Consider the following 14,407-nt stretch of genomic DNA (forward strand, 5'->3'; position numbering starts at 1 on the left):
GAGTCAATCGATTTCCAAATGCTTCAAAGAAGGAAATTGTTACACCATCGGCTGCTGTCCATCTCCTACCAGTCACTGAAGGTATCCCTGCCCCATTACAAGTGTGCGTTGGAGCAGTATCGCCAGCTTTCAGCACCAATGGATTTACTGAAGGTGATATGCTAGCTCTTGGAAATTCTGAATTTTTCAATAATAATCTAATTAGCTACTGACTTAAATAATCTTCTCCAGTTATGGCTAAAAATGAAGATTTCGATCAATAATGATGTAAATGCATCCATTTTAAAATTGATTACAAACTTCTCCGATTCCTACCGTTTATAGTAATAGATGTACTTGCTGAAGCTAGGCCAGCAATATTAGTTACATTACACATGTAATTTGAGTTACCATCAGGTAGCCTTCGTAAAGCTAAGTGTGTATCGTTAAAAGAATAGCCAGATGGTAATGAACCTCCGCTTTTAGTCCAATTGCTTGTAGTTTGCAACGAATTTTGTGGGTCACATAGTAACATCACTGATCCACCTCGTAAAACTGTCAGGCTTGATGGTGAAACAGAAACAGTAGGTGATGCTGAAAGATATACAGAAAATTCGTTTATTAAAATTAGAACGTTAATTTATTCTGTAGACAGTCATTATAATTATATGCGTAATAGAATTATCAATAATCCGCTAGTCTTTAATGTTTAAATAAATTGTTAGGTCAATTTTTATTTAAATTTCTAGCTTGAAACAACTGTGATAAGATGTACTTACGAATAACGGTTAACACAGCGACACTCGTAGCAGATATTTGCCCTTTACTAGTTGTGCAGTTATATGAGCCACTGTCATTAACAACGGCTGAAGAAATTGTTAATACTGTTCCTGACTGGACGATATTAGAAGGAAAAGATCCTCCGCTGCCTTTCGACCACGTAACTGTTTCCCCTTCCGTCGAATCTGAGCTGCAGTTGTATACTGCACTCCCTCCAACAGCAATGAACTGTTGTGGTTTATCAATGATGGCGTTAATAAGAGCTAAGAGAAATAATTAGTTTATCATTATTGTAAAATCCTTTATTAAAGCAACCCTTAGGAAACGTTAGCTTAAGATCGTATATATAACCGATTGCAAGAAATTACATTGATAGTATTGAGATTTATGATTAAACCATACGTTTATGAAACTTACGATTAACTGTCAACGTAACACTTGAATTGATCGTTCCAGCTGCATTTGTAATAGAACAAGTATACGAACCGCTATTTCTTTCTTGAGTATTGTTAAATAGTAATCGATTTCCAATCTGCGTTGCATGAAGTTGTAAAGATTGCCCGTCTGTTCTTGACCAAGTAATTTGACCAGCACTGGAATTTGATTGACATGTAAATTGCAAAGAAGTTTCTACTATCACCCTTTGGGAGTCAGGAGTTATCCATACGACAGGATACACTAAATTTGAAAATAATGGGTATGATTGAATAGAGCAATAAGTCTATAACATATAGCCTGGAGGTTCTTTCTTTTTCTTTAATAAGATATATTCAATCCGAGAATATTGCATTAGATTCTATATGAACTTACGGATCATTTGTATAGTTGTAAAGGCGGTATCATTTCCAGCAGCATTAGCTAAATAGCAGCGATATGTACCTATGTTATCTGCAGTGGCTGAGTTTATTATTAACGTTCCATTGCTAAAACTACGGACATTATTAGGCAATGTTGCAACACCAAGTTGGCTCCAGATGGCACTTGCTGGGCTAGTCGATGAGTTACAAGTAAATGAATATTGTCTTCCTTCGAGAATCGTAGTATTTACTGGCGTTATAGCAGCGCTTGGAATAACTACAGTGCATAGATAGTAAATATTATAAAATTTTTTCTTAGTATTAAAAGTAATTTGAGCAACTGTTAGCATTCAATTTAAGCTGCATTGATAATAAATAAGATTTTCCTGAGTTTTTAACGTACGGGTTACTGATATTGTAACGACGTCAGTTACATTTCCAGCTGCGTTACTTAGATGGCATCGGTAAACTCCAGCTGTTGCAGCATTTGCAAAATTAACAGTTAGTACTCCTTGTGCATTAGCTGAAAAATTTGATGGCAAAGGGCTATAATCATTCTTTGACCATGTGATCGTAGCTGGATCGGAACTTGATGAGCAAGATACGACCGTGCTTCTACCTTCAAGGATAGTTACTGATCGTTCACTTAAGGCAATTCGAGGTCGTACTTAATAAATTAAATATAAATATTTTATTTATTAGTAAGCGTAATAGCGTATGCTCCAAATTAGAAAAGTTTATAAATGATAATTTTAAATTATTACAGCTATCTGATTAGACTATATTTTAAAGCCTGAACTTCAATGGTGAACAGTTTCTAAAGTTTTCTTACATATTACGGTTATGCCGACGGAGAAGGTATTTGTTCCGGCTGAGTTAGATGTATTACAGTTATAATTTCCTTGCATCGATTTTGAAGCATTAACAATGAGTAATTCTTGATTGCTTTGGATTGCTGGAGCTAACACTCTACCATCAGTTCGACTCCAGATTGTGTTTGCAGCGCTAGTATTAGATATGCAATGTATAACGAGATCTTGACCTTCCAAAACAGTATTACTTTTTGAAACATTAATAGAAGGAAACGGTATATCTAAATAAATTGAAAAAATAACGATATGTTCGCAATTACATACTAATAGAAATAAAAGAGACTTCAATAGCTATTCTCTAAATAAAATATTCCTTAGCTTACAAAAAATAGTTTGCAGCATTTAGAAGGTTCTTGATTATGACTTACATGTTACGTTTACATGAATAGATGCAGATTCATTTCCGGCAAAGTTCGACAATACACAAACATATTGTTTCTCATTGTTAGCAAACGCAGAAACAATATTTAATGAGCCATTGGTTAATTGATTTGCGTTGCTCGGTAATGGACTTCCATCGGAAGTAGTCCATTTCACGGAAGCCGGACTAGTAGAGGATGCACAACTCAATAGTAAATTACGTCCTTCATCAACTTTAACATTGTCTGATGGGGAGACAACGATTATCGGAAAATCTACAATTTAAGAAAGAGTATTTCATTTAAGTTGTAGAATAGACGGGTATAATACAATTTTTAGGATTAAAGTAGTCTCTATAAATATGATATTATTAGGACCAGCAGTATTGGAAATGTTACTAATATAGATTTTACTTCTAAAGGCGACGTTGCAATGTGTATGTTTATAATTTATTATCAGTAACAATGAGAGTAACATTATTGAAACAAATTAATGGTCAGAAAGTTATTTTAAAGCGCAAGTTCAGTAGTGTAGCAGCAATAAGGCTGATTTCATTGTATAAATTTCAGAGAGTTAGTTTAAAAAATTGTAAAGGCATTTATCAATAGAGGTATTTGTCGAATGAAGATAGACATATATTAAAGAACAGTAAGATTTGCGATTTTCTGGATTGTTTATGAAATCAGTTAGTAGATTTGTAGATTCCAAAGTAAGATTGTTCTGCAAAAGCAGCTTAGAGCATAAGCAAATATCAAAAATAGCCTCATTTTTTACGCTTACATATAACGGTGATGTTAATACGAGCCGTATTTGAACCAGCAGTATTAGATACGTTGCAGTTATATATCCCCTCTATCGCGGATGTAGCATTGCGTAGACGTAATTCTTGACCAAACTGTACGGCTGGAGCCAAGGGTCTTCCATCAGCACGAGTCCATGTTACTATAGCACTGCTAGTATTGGATGCACAGATTGAAGTAAGATTCGTTCCCTCAATCATAATAATATCCTTTGCAACGTTGATGGATGGATAGGGAATAACTATAGATATAAAAAATTGCAATATGGCGATCAATTAACTAAGAAACCAAATAGCCTAAGTGAGCTATTAGATAATTTAACTTTTGTTCTTGATGGATATATAGTAGTAGTGATAATTGCGGATTGAACAATTTTAAATAAAGTATCAATCGGATAGCAATACTATATCTACTAACATAAATGGTGTGTCTGCGTATTTTTACTTGAATTGAATCGAATAAAATCCGAACTTACGTGTTACTGTCAGCTTTACAGTTTCTGACCGATTTCCAGCTAAATTACTTAGTGTACATATATATTGTTTCTCACTAGCTGCCGTAGCAGATGTAATGAGTAAGGTACCATTCGAAAACTGACGGACGTTACTTTCAAAAGGACTATTATCAGCAGTTCTCCAAGTCGCTGTGGCAGGACTAGTAGCAGAGCTACAAGTAAATGATATATCTTTTCCTTCATCAACTATCTGGTTCGTAGCAGGAACAATACTAACAACTGGTATATCTGTAAATTTTGTTAAAAATAGCATTTAGTTACCGTTAATTAGTAAGCATTGAGAATTATAAATCCCAGGTATAAAAGGTTAGATTAAGGACCGTAAATAATTATGTAAAGATTAAATGCTACGATTTGTCAATGAATATATCTCGTCAAAGTAATATGAATTATATCAGCTTTACAAGAATAGAAATGTATCTGATCAATGTATTCAGGCTTTAAATTATGTTTATCTACAGTCTTCTGCATCAAGATTATCTCGCTATTTTTACGCTAAGCGAATTCAATATGTTTTAATGTAATATTTATATTTTTTAATTCTTACAAATAACTGTAATATTGATAGATGCAGTATTTGAGCCAGCTGTGTTAGTGGCGCTGCATAAATAGACTCCTTCTAGTGTTGAACTAGCGTTAGTCAAGCGCAATTCTTTTCCACTTTGTGTTGCTGGAGCTAGAGGCCTTCCGTCGGCGCGAGCCCAAATTACATTGGCATCACTTGTGTTTGATTGACAACTTGCAGTGAAGCTTTTTCCCTCAATTAAGATATTATTCACGGATACGTTGATAGCAGGATAGGGTATCACTATAAAATTAATTTTAAGTTGAAATGAGTGAGATGATTAATAAGCAATCAGTCTACAGCTTGACGAACAGTATATTAAATACTTACGAGTAACTACTAAGCGAGCCGTAATAGTACTATTGCCCGCAAAATTTGATAAAAGGCATATATATGCTTTCTCATTTGAGGCTATGGCTGAACTTATATACAAGGAGCCATCTGAAAGTTGGCGAATATTATTTTCTAACGCGCTGTTATCGGCTGTTATCCATTTTACCGTTGCTGGGCTAGAAGTAGAGTTGCAAAAAAATGAGATATTCCGTCCTTCATCCACAGTTTGATTCACAGTAGGAGCAATATAAGGCATAGGCTCATCTAAAATTGTAAATTCAAATTAAATATTTATTCTTCAGTGATATAAAAATTATTTTAGAAACTTTAATAAGTAAATTGACAGTGAGTAATAATTCATTGAAATTTAGATTATTAAGTAAGTGTGCAATAAAAAAGGCAGGCTTTCTTTTTAAATTATTATGTACCTTCCATTTGTCTTGACATAAATTAAATTACCTTTCAATAATATGTTATAGAAGCATAGAACTTACTGTATATGTGTGCTGAAGACAGCACAGTTGTTTAAGTAAATTAGCAACCCTAATTAGAAGATCACATATTCACTAAAGTAAAAGCCTTACAATAATTATAAACTTGGCACCTGTACAAAGTCCTCTTGGGATATATTGGCAAAACGAAATGTAACGAGATTTATTTCTGCTATGCATTACTCTAATATTTTACAGGCGTAAGCAATTTCGATTCTAATATATAAGCCGAAATTTAGAATACCAGTGAACTGATTGAGAAATTTCACTCTATAAATTTTTTTAATCGAAGCTAGCAGAAATACGACAATAGCGATGTATTCCTCGAAATCGATGAACAGTATTAAAATCAAATAGTAAGCACTTACAAACGACAGTAACGCTGATTGAAGCTGTATTGGAACCTGCAATATTCGATACATTACAAACGTAGGTGCCTGTCATATTGGCGTTTGCACTAAAAAGCCGAAGTGTGTTTTCAAAAACACTTGCTGGAGCTATTTCTCTTCCATCGGCACGAGTCCATACTACATTAGCAGAGCTGGTATTCGATGAACATGTGACTGATAAATTTTTCTCTGCCTTTAACAAGTTATTGGCAGATACGTCAATATACGGATAAGGAATTTCTAAGATTGAGAACAGCCGGTTAAACAGAAGAAGGAGAAATGTTATAAAAATTTAACTAGGCCATACCCGACCATCTCTTTCTCAATTAAATACCGTAATATCATAAGATCAAAAGCTAAATTTTGAAGTATAATTCTATCTTCTTAATATTTGCAAAGTTGACTTACGAACGACGGTTATTGATGCAGAAATCGATGCTGTACCAGCGGCATTCCTTAATGTGCAGCGATATCCTCTTTTATTAGTAGGAGTAGCTGAAATTATCGATAAGACCCCACCAGGTAATTGGCGTACATTGCTATCGAATGGAGAACCATCGACCGTCTGCCAAGTAATTTGTGCAGGACTACTAGTAGAATAGCACGTAAAATTTTGATCATTTCCTTCAATTAAAGAAACATTCGTTGCCGGGATAAGACCAATTCGAGGAATATCTATAAATAATATTTCGTGTTAAAAATTATCATTAGATCGCTAATGTACATAAACTTTTTAAATCAAATGAAAAACAATGAGGCTCGTTTAGCGAAAAATATTTGATTTGCTTTCATACTCGTTCTAAATATGCAACTAACACTGTAATAATGTGAAATATTAAGAAGTAAGCTTTGCAATACATCTTTACCAACAAATAGCGCTAACATATGGTAGTATAGCTAAGTATAGAATTATAATGTAATATAATTATTGGCCATGATCTGCGTAGCTTTCGATAGACTGTAAATCTCAATCTATGCAGCTATCCTACCAGAATATTGATGGCTATAAACAGTGTGACGCTGTATTAATATTAGCACAAACGATAAAAATACGTGTACTCCTGATAGCTCTAGCGTGGTGTAAGGTCATGATAGTCATTCATACTGTAGCTAGTGGAGAATAATATATGCGACAGTTGGCACCGTGTCAAACTGTAAGTAATCAACCGAAAAATATTTTATTAGTTATAATTTGTGTATGGGACTTGCAAAATAATGATAGAATGTTGCTATACTAATTGTAACTACGGATACTGCTACGACTCTACGAGTATATAAGCAGGCAATTTTAAATGATGTAGTAATTGTATCTGCAGTCTTTCTATCATTGCATTACGCTATATAGAGCAGTAAATTTTTGTATAAGACCATGTGCCGATTAATGAATTTCTAATTTTCTACTAGCTATTGAAAGTTTTTGATCTTTTTGATCTGGTCTATATTACTATTAAGTGATAGAATATTTAATATTTACTATTGCTAGATCAAAGGAAATTGTACCAACAGCTGCTTTGCTAGAGATAAAACATAGACGTATCAGTAACACGAGTGAATTCACTTACAAATACTAAAAACATTGTTATCAAGTACTAAACCTAAACAGATTTAGTATTTTGAGTTTTAAGAGTTTTGTAAAGTAGCGATTGAACGATTAATTATTGCAAATTCTGAAATACTTACATAATATAGTAACATTAACGGAGATGATATTTGATCCAGCAGTATTCGTTACATTGCACTCGTAGACTCCTTCTGTTGGTTGCCTGACAGACATTAATCTCAAATTTTGGTTATTTTGTACCGCAGGACTTACTTGGCTTCCATTAGCTCGTCTCCATATTACATTTGCCGCACTTGTATTAGAGGAGCAACTTATGATGAGATTTCGTGTTTCCAGTACAACAACATCTTGAGTTGTGTTGATGACAGGATATGGTATAACTAAGAATGTACATGTATTTTTAAATTTTAGTAAAATGCTATTTCTTAATTAACGAATATCATATACATTAATCAACGAAAGAGTGCTTACGTGTAACTGTTAAATTAGCGGTTGCTATAGTACTACCAGCATAATTTGTTAGTTGGCACTTGTATTGCTTATCATTAATGGCTGCAACGGAAGTAATGGAAAGAATGCCTCCTGGCAATTGACGAACATTACTTGGGAAAGGACTGCTATCGGCTGTACTCCAAGTTACATTAGCGAAACTAGTAGTAGATCTACATGTAAATGAGACATCGTTTCTTTCATCAATTACGACATCATTTGATGGAGAAATATCTACTATCGGGATATCTGCATAATTCAAAGAAGGAAATTAGTAAATAACTGAAGCTGCAACATACCTTAAATGAAGTAACAATAGACAATGTAGTTCATGAGTAACTGCGATTGTTTACCCGAGTGATGCTACCTTCATGCAAAACTTGCTACAGTATAGAATTAATATCAGATGATACGGGACAAAAACTGACAACTTACAAATAACTGTAACATTAATAAAGGCTGTGTTTGAGCCCGCAGTATTAGATACGTTGCAAAGATAAGTTCCATCCAATTCTGATGTGGCATTAATGAAACGCAATTCTTGACCAGATTGCACGGCAGGTGATAACACTCGACCATCGGCACGAATCCATGCAACATTTGCAGCGCTTGTATTCGAAGAGCAACGTGGTGTAAGGTTTGTTCCTTCAGCCACAACAACGTTAGTAGAAACGCTAATCGATGGATACGGTACAACTAAAGTCGATAATAAAAGAATAAATTGCTTGAGTATGTGATCTACTGTCGATGAAAAGATAATCAATTGATTAACATTCGTACTCATATTTCAAAATGCGTGAATATAACTATTACTACGCTCTATTATTCACTAGATACTGGTGAAGTTAGTTACTTACGCGTTACTGTTAAATCTATTGGAGCCGAACTATTTCCTGCGATATTGGAAAGTGTGCATGTGTATTGTTTGTCATTGTTGCTAGTAGCGGAACTAATAAATAGAATGCCAGTCGATGGCTCGTACACGTTGCCAGAGAATGGGCTATTATCAGAGGTCGTCCAAGATATCGCCGCAGGGCTACTAGATGAATTGCAAGCGATTGAAATATTTCTCCCTTCATCAACTCTCCAGTTTGCTGATGGTACGATATTTACAATTGGAGGATCTGTATTAAAATTTCAATATAAGTATTAAAAGTGGAATTATTGCATTACTAATCATAGGCATTATTGATGAGAAAAGTTGCTAGGTTAATTCGTTGAAATCTAATTAATAGGTTAAGTAGTTATGTACTATTAAATATTAATTACATTTTTGCCATTATAAATGCAATAACCTTAGAACGGCAGGTATAAAATTTTACTTACATACAACTATTAAAGTAACATCGATACTGTCACTAGCGGCAATGTTGGTTAAATTGCATAAATATGCGCCATCATTTGACGATTCTGCAGCATTTATTGTTAAGATGCCATCACTTTGCTGGACATTACTAGCTAACGGAGTTCCATCTTTTCTTGACCATATTGCAGTTGTTTCATTTATGCTAGAATTGGATGAACATACTATCCTTGTTAGGTGACCACTTACCGTATAATACACTCTGGGTGTTGATAAATGTCCTATTGGTGGTGCTATACAGGCGAAAGACAGTTAGCTTAGCATTTTATACAAGTTAATAATAAATATGTATGGAAAGAGATTATTGAATGAATAAATATTAAACACAAACATGCCAGAACTAAATTAATTTGTTACACTTTCTAAATTATTGTATAAATTTTTATTCTAAAATCAAATTTAAATACGTTTTGGGCAATAGAATAAAAAGTGTTTTTAATACTTACAAACAATTTTGATTTGTATAGGTGAATCAATCGCTCCGGCAATATTAGTAATATTACAAATGTAAGATTGAGACATTGACGGAATAGTATTATAAAATTCTAGCATCCCATTTCCTTTATCTATGACGTTATTAGGCAAAGGTCGATCGCCTGGCAAATGCCATCTTACAGACGATACTGCGACGGTAGTATTGCAAGAGACAGTAAAATTTTTTCCCACAGGTTGCTGGACAATCCGCGAAGGGTAAAATTTGACAATAGCAGGCGTATCTATATAATATTTCGAAATAAATCATGAATTGTATTTTGATTATAATTAATTAATCGTATTCTCAGGTAGGTAATTTATAACAGCAGTGAGTACTTTTGAAAACAATTATATTTCGATTAATAATGCTCTAACCTATGATCGATAAGGTAGCAGTTGCACTAGCTCTTCCTGCTGAATTAACTAAGATGCAAACGAAATCTCCGGTGTTATTTGTGGTTGAGTTCGTAAAGACGATAGTATCGTTGTTTCCAAGAAAGTTAACGTTGTCTTGGAATACTCTTCCATCTTTTCTACTCCATTCAGCCTTGGCTGCATCTGTTGATGATCTACATGTGAACTGTACGTCTTCACCAACTGCAGCTTCCGTATTAGTCTCAGGGGTAATCACGGCCACAGGTATAGCTGTTTATAGTCTTGACTTTAGAATTTTACTAGAAACTAAATGATCTTACAATTTTAAATTTGATCTTACCTATAACAATTAATTGTGCGTCTCTACTAACAGAACCAGCGATGTTATCTAGAGTACATCTGTAGCTGATTTGATTTCCTTTGTTTGCATTAAAGATCGTCAAGTTGCCATCACCTTTATCAATACTATTAGGCGGTAATGGACTTCCACTTGCTGTAGTCCATCGTATGCTAGCTGGTGAACTTGTTGAGTTACATATAAATGTTATAGCCTCCCCAATGTTAATCGTTACTGCAGAACTAGGCAAGATCTGTGCTTCAGGAATATCTATCGTAAGGTACAAAATTTTATGTTAGTGCAAAAATACCAAAAATAGATAGCAAATTGCTTGTATTAAAATAAGAGGGTAGGGCTGCTTTATTTGAAGGTTTAAAATTAATGTACGTATATTACTTACGATGAACAGTTAAAACTGAAGTTGCAGAATCAGACCCAGCTGAATTTGTAATTAGACATGTGTATTGGCCGCTATCTGCAGATGTCGGATTGGTTATGGCCAGTACTTCTCCATTAGTGCTGACAACAGTGTTACTCTGCAATGGACTTCCGGTGCTCCTAGACCATGCAATACTGCCACCAGTTGTATTTGAAATGCAAGAAATATGTACCTTCGCTCCAGCAGCTACAGTTTGGCTCGTAGGTGAAATATGAGCTACAGGCGGTACTAAAAATTAAGAAAATATAAGAAATAAAATTTTAAAGAAATACTATTGCCATTTCAATGAATAGTATTCTAATTTGTTTCATGCAAGTTATTACGATTACTTTCATGTCCGTAACATGCTAATCTATAAAAAATAGTTTTAAGTTCTTTTGATTTAATGAGTAAGAACAGGTAACTTAAAAGTTAATTCTATTTAAATGCATTATTCGGTTATAATATGGTATAATTATATATGAATTTAACAAAACAAGAAGCACAATGCAATCTTAGCAAAGTTACAAATAGATCCTTATAGAAAAGTATGAATGGTATACAATATTAATAATATTGACAGTATAGTAGCGATCAATGTTGTATAGATTGCAAAAGCCGTTGTAGATAAATTTTAGTATCGTGGAAACTAATGTGAAATACTATAATCCTAGAATCCTAAAATCGCATTCTTATACTATGGACAGTAAATAGAATTGATGCAGTTTAAAAATTTTTGTTAGAGACTATTTGGCTCATAAACAGACTAAGAGTATAAGTAATTAAAATAAAGTAGTAAGGATTGCTCTTGAAATCATGATCTGCTGTTTTATAAAATTTGTTAGCTATATCAACGCAAGAAATTTGACTTGTTTAGAATTTTTCGTGAAATGCACTTGTCGAGAAAATTAAAAAGAGGTTTAATGCTAGCGGCTATCTTTGAGCTTAATATTGTTAGTGCATTTGAAAAGATTTTATCTTGATATAGAATCTTTATATCTTGCTGTACTAGTACAGACTGTTGCAGTTGGAGATATATTATGAATCTATAATAGTGTGTATCCAGCAGCCTTTTACTGATTGTGATGAAATAATATAAATAAAACCCTTACATATAACGGTTAAAGATACGATTATCAATCGTGAACCGGCGATATTTGTTAAAGTACATCGAAATCCGCGTTCGTCACTTCCTATCGCACTTTGAATAATCAGACTTCCATTACTATTTTGTCTATAACGACTAGTTAAGGCAGCGCCATTGCTAAAGGTCCAAGTAGCCGCAGCATCGCTTGTATTCGAGTAACAGTTAAATTGAACAAATTCGCCTTGATTAACGGTTTGACTTACGGATGGTATCACAATTGGATATGGTCGTACTAGTATGAGATAGATTTTAGTATTTTAAAATTTATGTAGCTGTTCCTCATATACATGAATGAAAAGATACATTATTCAACATCGTACCTATGACGAAAAGTTCTGTAATAGCACTATCTTCACCAGCCTGGTTACGAACCGTACATCGATATTGGCCTCTCATAGAATAATCGATGCTAGACAAACCCAAAATACCATTAGTAATAATAGAACTACTCGGTAAGTTATTGCCATCAACTCTACTCCAAGTAATATTGCCAGGACTACTAGTGGAGTTGCAGAAGAAAGAGGCTTTTGCAGTTTCTGCTGTAGTTTGATTTCGTAGGCTTACAAACGCTACGGGTGGATCTAAATAATTGATTATGGATAAGCTTGTTTTATATCTCCAGCAAATGTTCATGAATCGTGCTGGTCTATTTTTGGTACTAATTAAACCTAATTCTGACGACTGATGTTAGCGTAATTATAGGCTCATAAGTGTAAAGCTCTTTCTTCACTTACAAATGACAATCACCGACATCGTTGCTTGATTAACTCCAGCAATATTAGCCACAATACAAACATACCGCCTGTTATTCTCGCTAGCAGCCACAATAATTTCCAAATTGCCTGAATTTTGTTCAACCTCATTACGGAATGGTGTGTTATCTGCTCGTCTCCACCTAACCGTGGCTTGACTAGTGTTAGAATAACACCGAATTGTAGTATTCTGGCCAGCAGTAATTGCAATCGCGTTTGATGGCGAAATTACAGCAAGTGGTTGGCCTAATTTCAAAGTAAACAATTAGTGAAAGTTATGAGTATAAGTTACTAATCTCAATTGGTTCATAAAAATAAAAAAATTGAAGATTCAGGTAATCTTATAAAAACTTTGACATCTATTTGACGAATAATGAGACACTCAATCGGCTTAAGATTATTTAAATGTCGTAACATTTTTCTAGAATTATTCTTACCTATTACATTTATAAATGTTATACCAGTATTTGATCCAAATGAATTTGTGATGTTGCAAACATATTCTCCAGAATCCTGTTGACTAGCTGATGTAATAACTAAATTGTTGTTCGAATCCTGATTTATATTACTGGGTAATTGGCTAGCCCCGGCTTTGTACCAGGTAATTTGACCTGGACTAGTGACTGATGCACATGAAAATGTTCTGTTTGCACCTTCTACTATACTACCGTTTATTGGAGATATTCTTACTTCTGGAAGCACTATAAATGTTAAAAATAATTTCAAATCAGTAAAATACTTAAAATAATATAAATATGTTATCGTAGCTTCTGTAATTAAAATATCTATAATATTGCATTTATTATTTGAAATAATTTACCAACAACAATTAATCTTGCAGTTATTCTCGTCATTCCAGCAATATTCCCCAAAGAGCAAATGAAACTAGCATTATTAGTTCTTGCCGCTGAAGTAAAAGTCAGCGAGCCCGAACCGTCTACGATGACATTACTTCCTAGTGCACCGCCATCACTTCTTGACCATATGACGCTGGCGTTACTTGAGTTTGAATAGCAGTTAAAACTGGCATTTCCTCCTTCGTTAACTTGAATTGTTGTAAAAGGCTTGATGACAGGGACAGGTAACGCTAATTTTGAAATATACAATCATCAGCTTTTATAATTAACTTTAACATCTGCTGGAACTAATTCATATCTTATTGATTGAAATCTCGTCAAGTTTACATTACTGCTACTTTTGCTTTTGTACATACCAACAATGGTTACAGTAGAAGTAGTAGAGCTTTGACCTGCAGGATTTACAGTAGTACACCGATATACACCGCTGTTTTCTCGTGTCGACGCATTAAGACTTAAAACTCCATCTGGTGATATGGCTGCAGAATTTGGAAGAGTCCCGTCATCTCGACTCCAAGTAATATTAACTCTATCAGGGCCGGTTGCGGAATTAATTGTAGAAGAACACTGAACCTGAATAATTGTACTGCTTTCCGCAATATTAACGGCAGTAGGATTTACAGCTGCTTGAGGGGGTACTATCATAAAAAATCAAGTGAACATTAGCCAGTAAATAAATAGCAATGCAGCCTTTTACAAATTGCTACTTTAATAAGCTACACAAAGATATTTACCTATCACAAACAAAGTCACA

This window comes from Trichoplax adhaerens, genomic scaffold (genome assembly GCF_000150275.1).
Source record: "Trichoplax adhaerens TRIADscaffold_6 genomic scaffold, whole genome shotgun sequence".
NCBI classification, from domain to species: domain Eukaryota; kingdom Metazoa; phylum Placozoa; class Uniplacotomia; order Trichoplacea; family Trichoplacidae; genus Trichoplax; species Trichoplax adhaerens.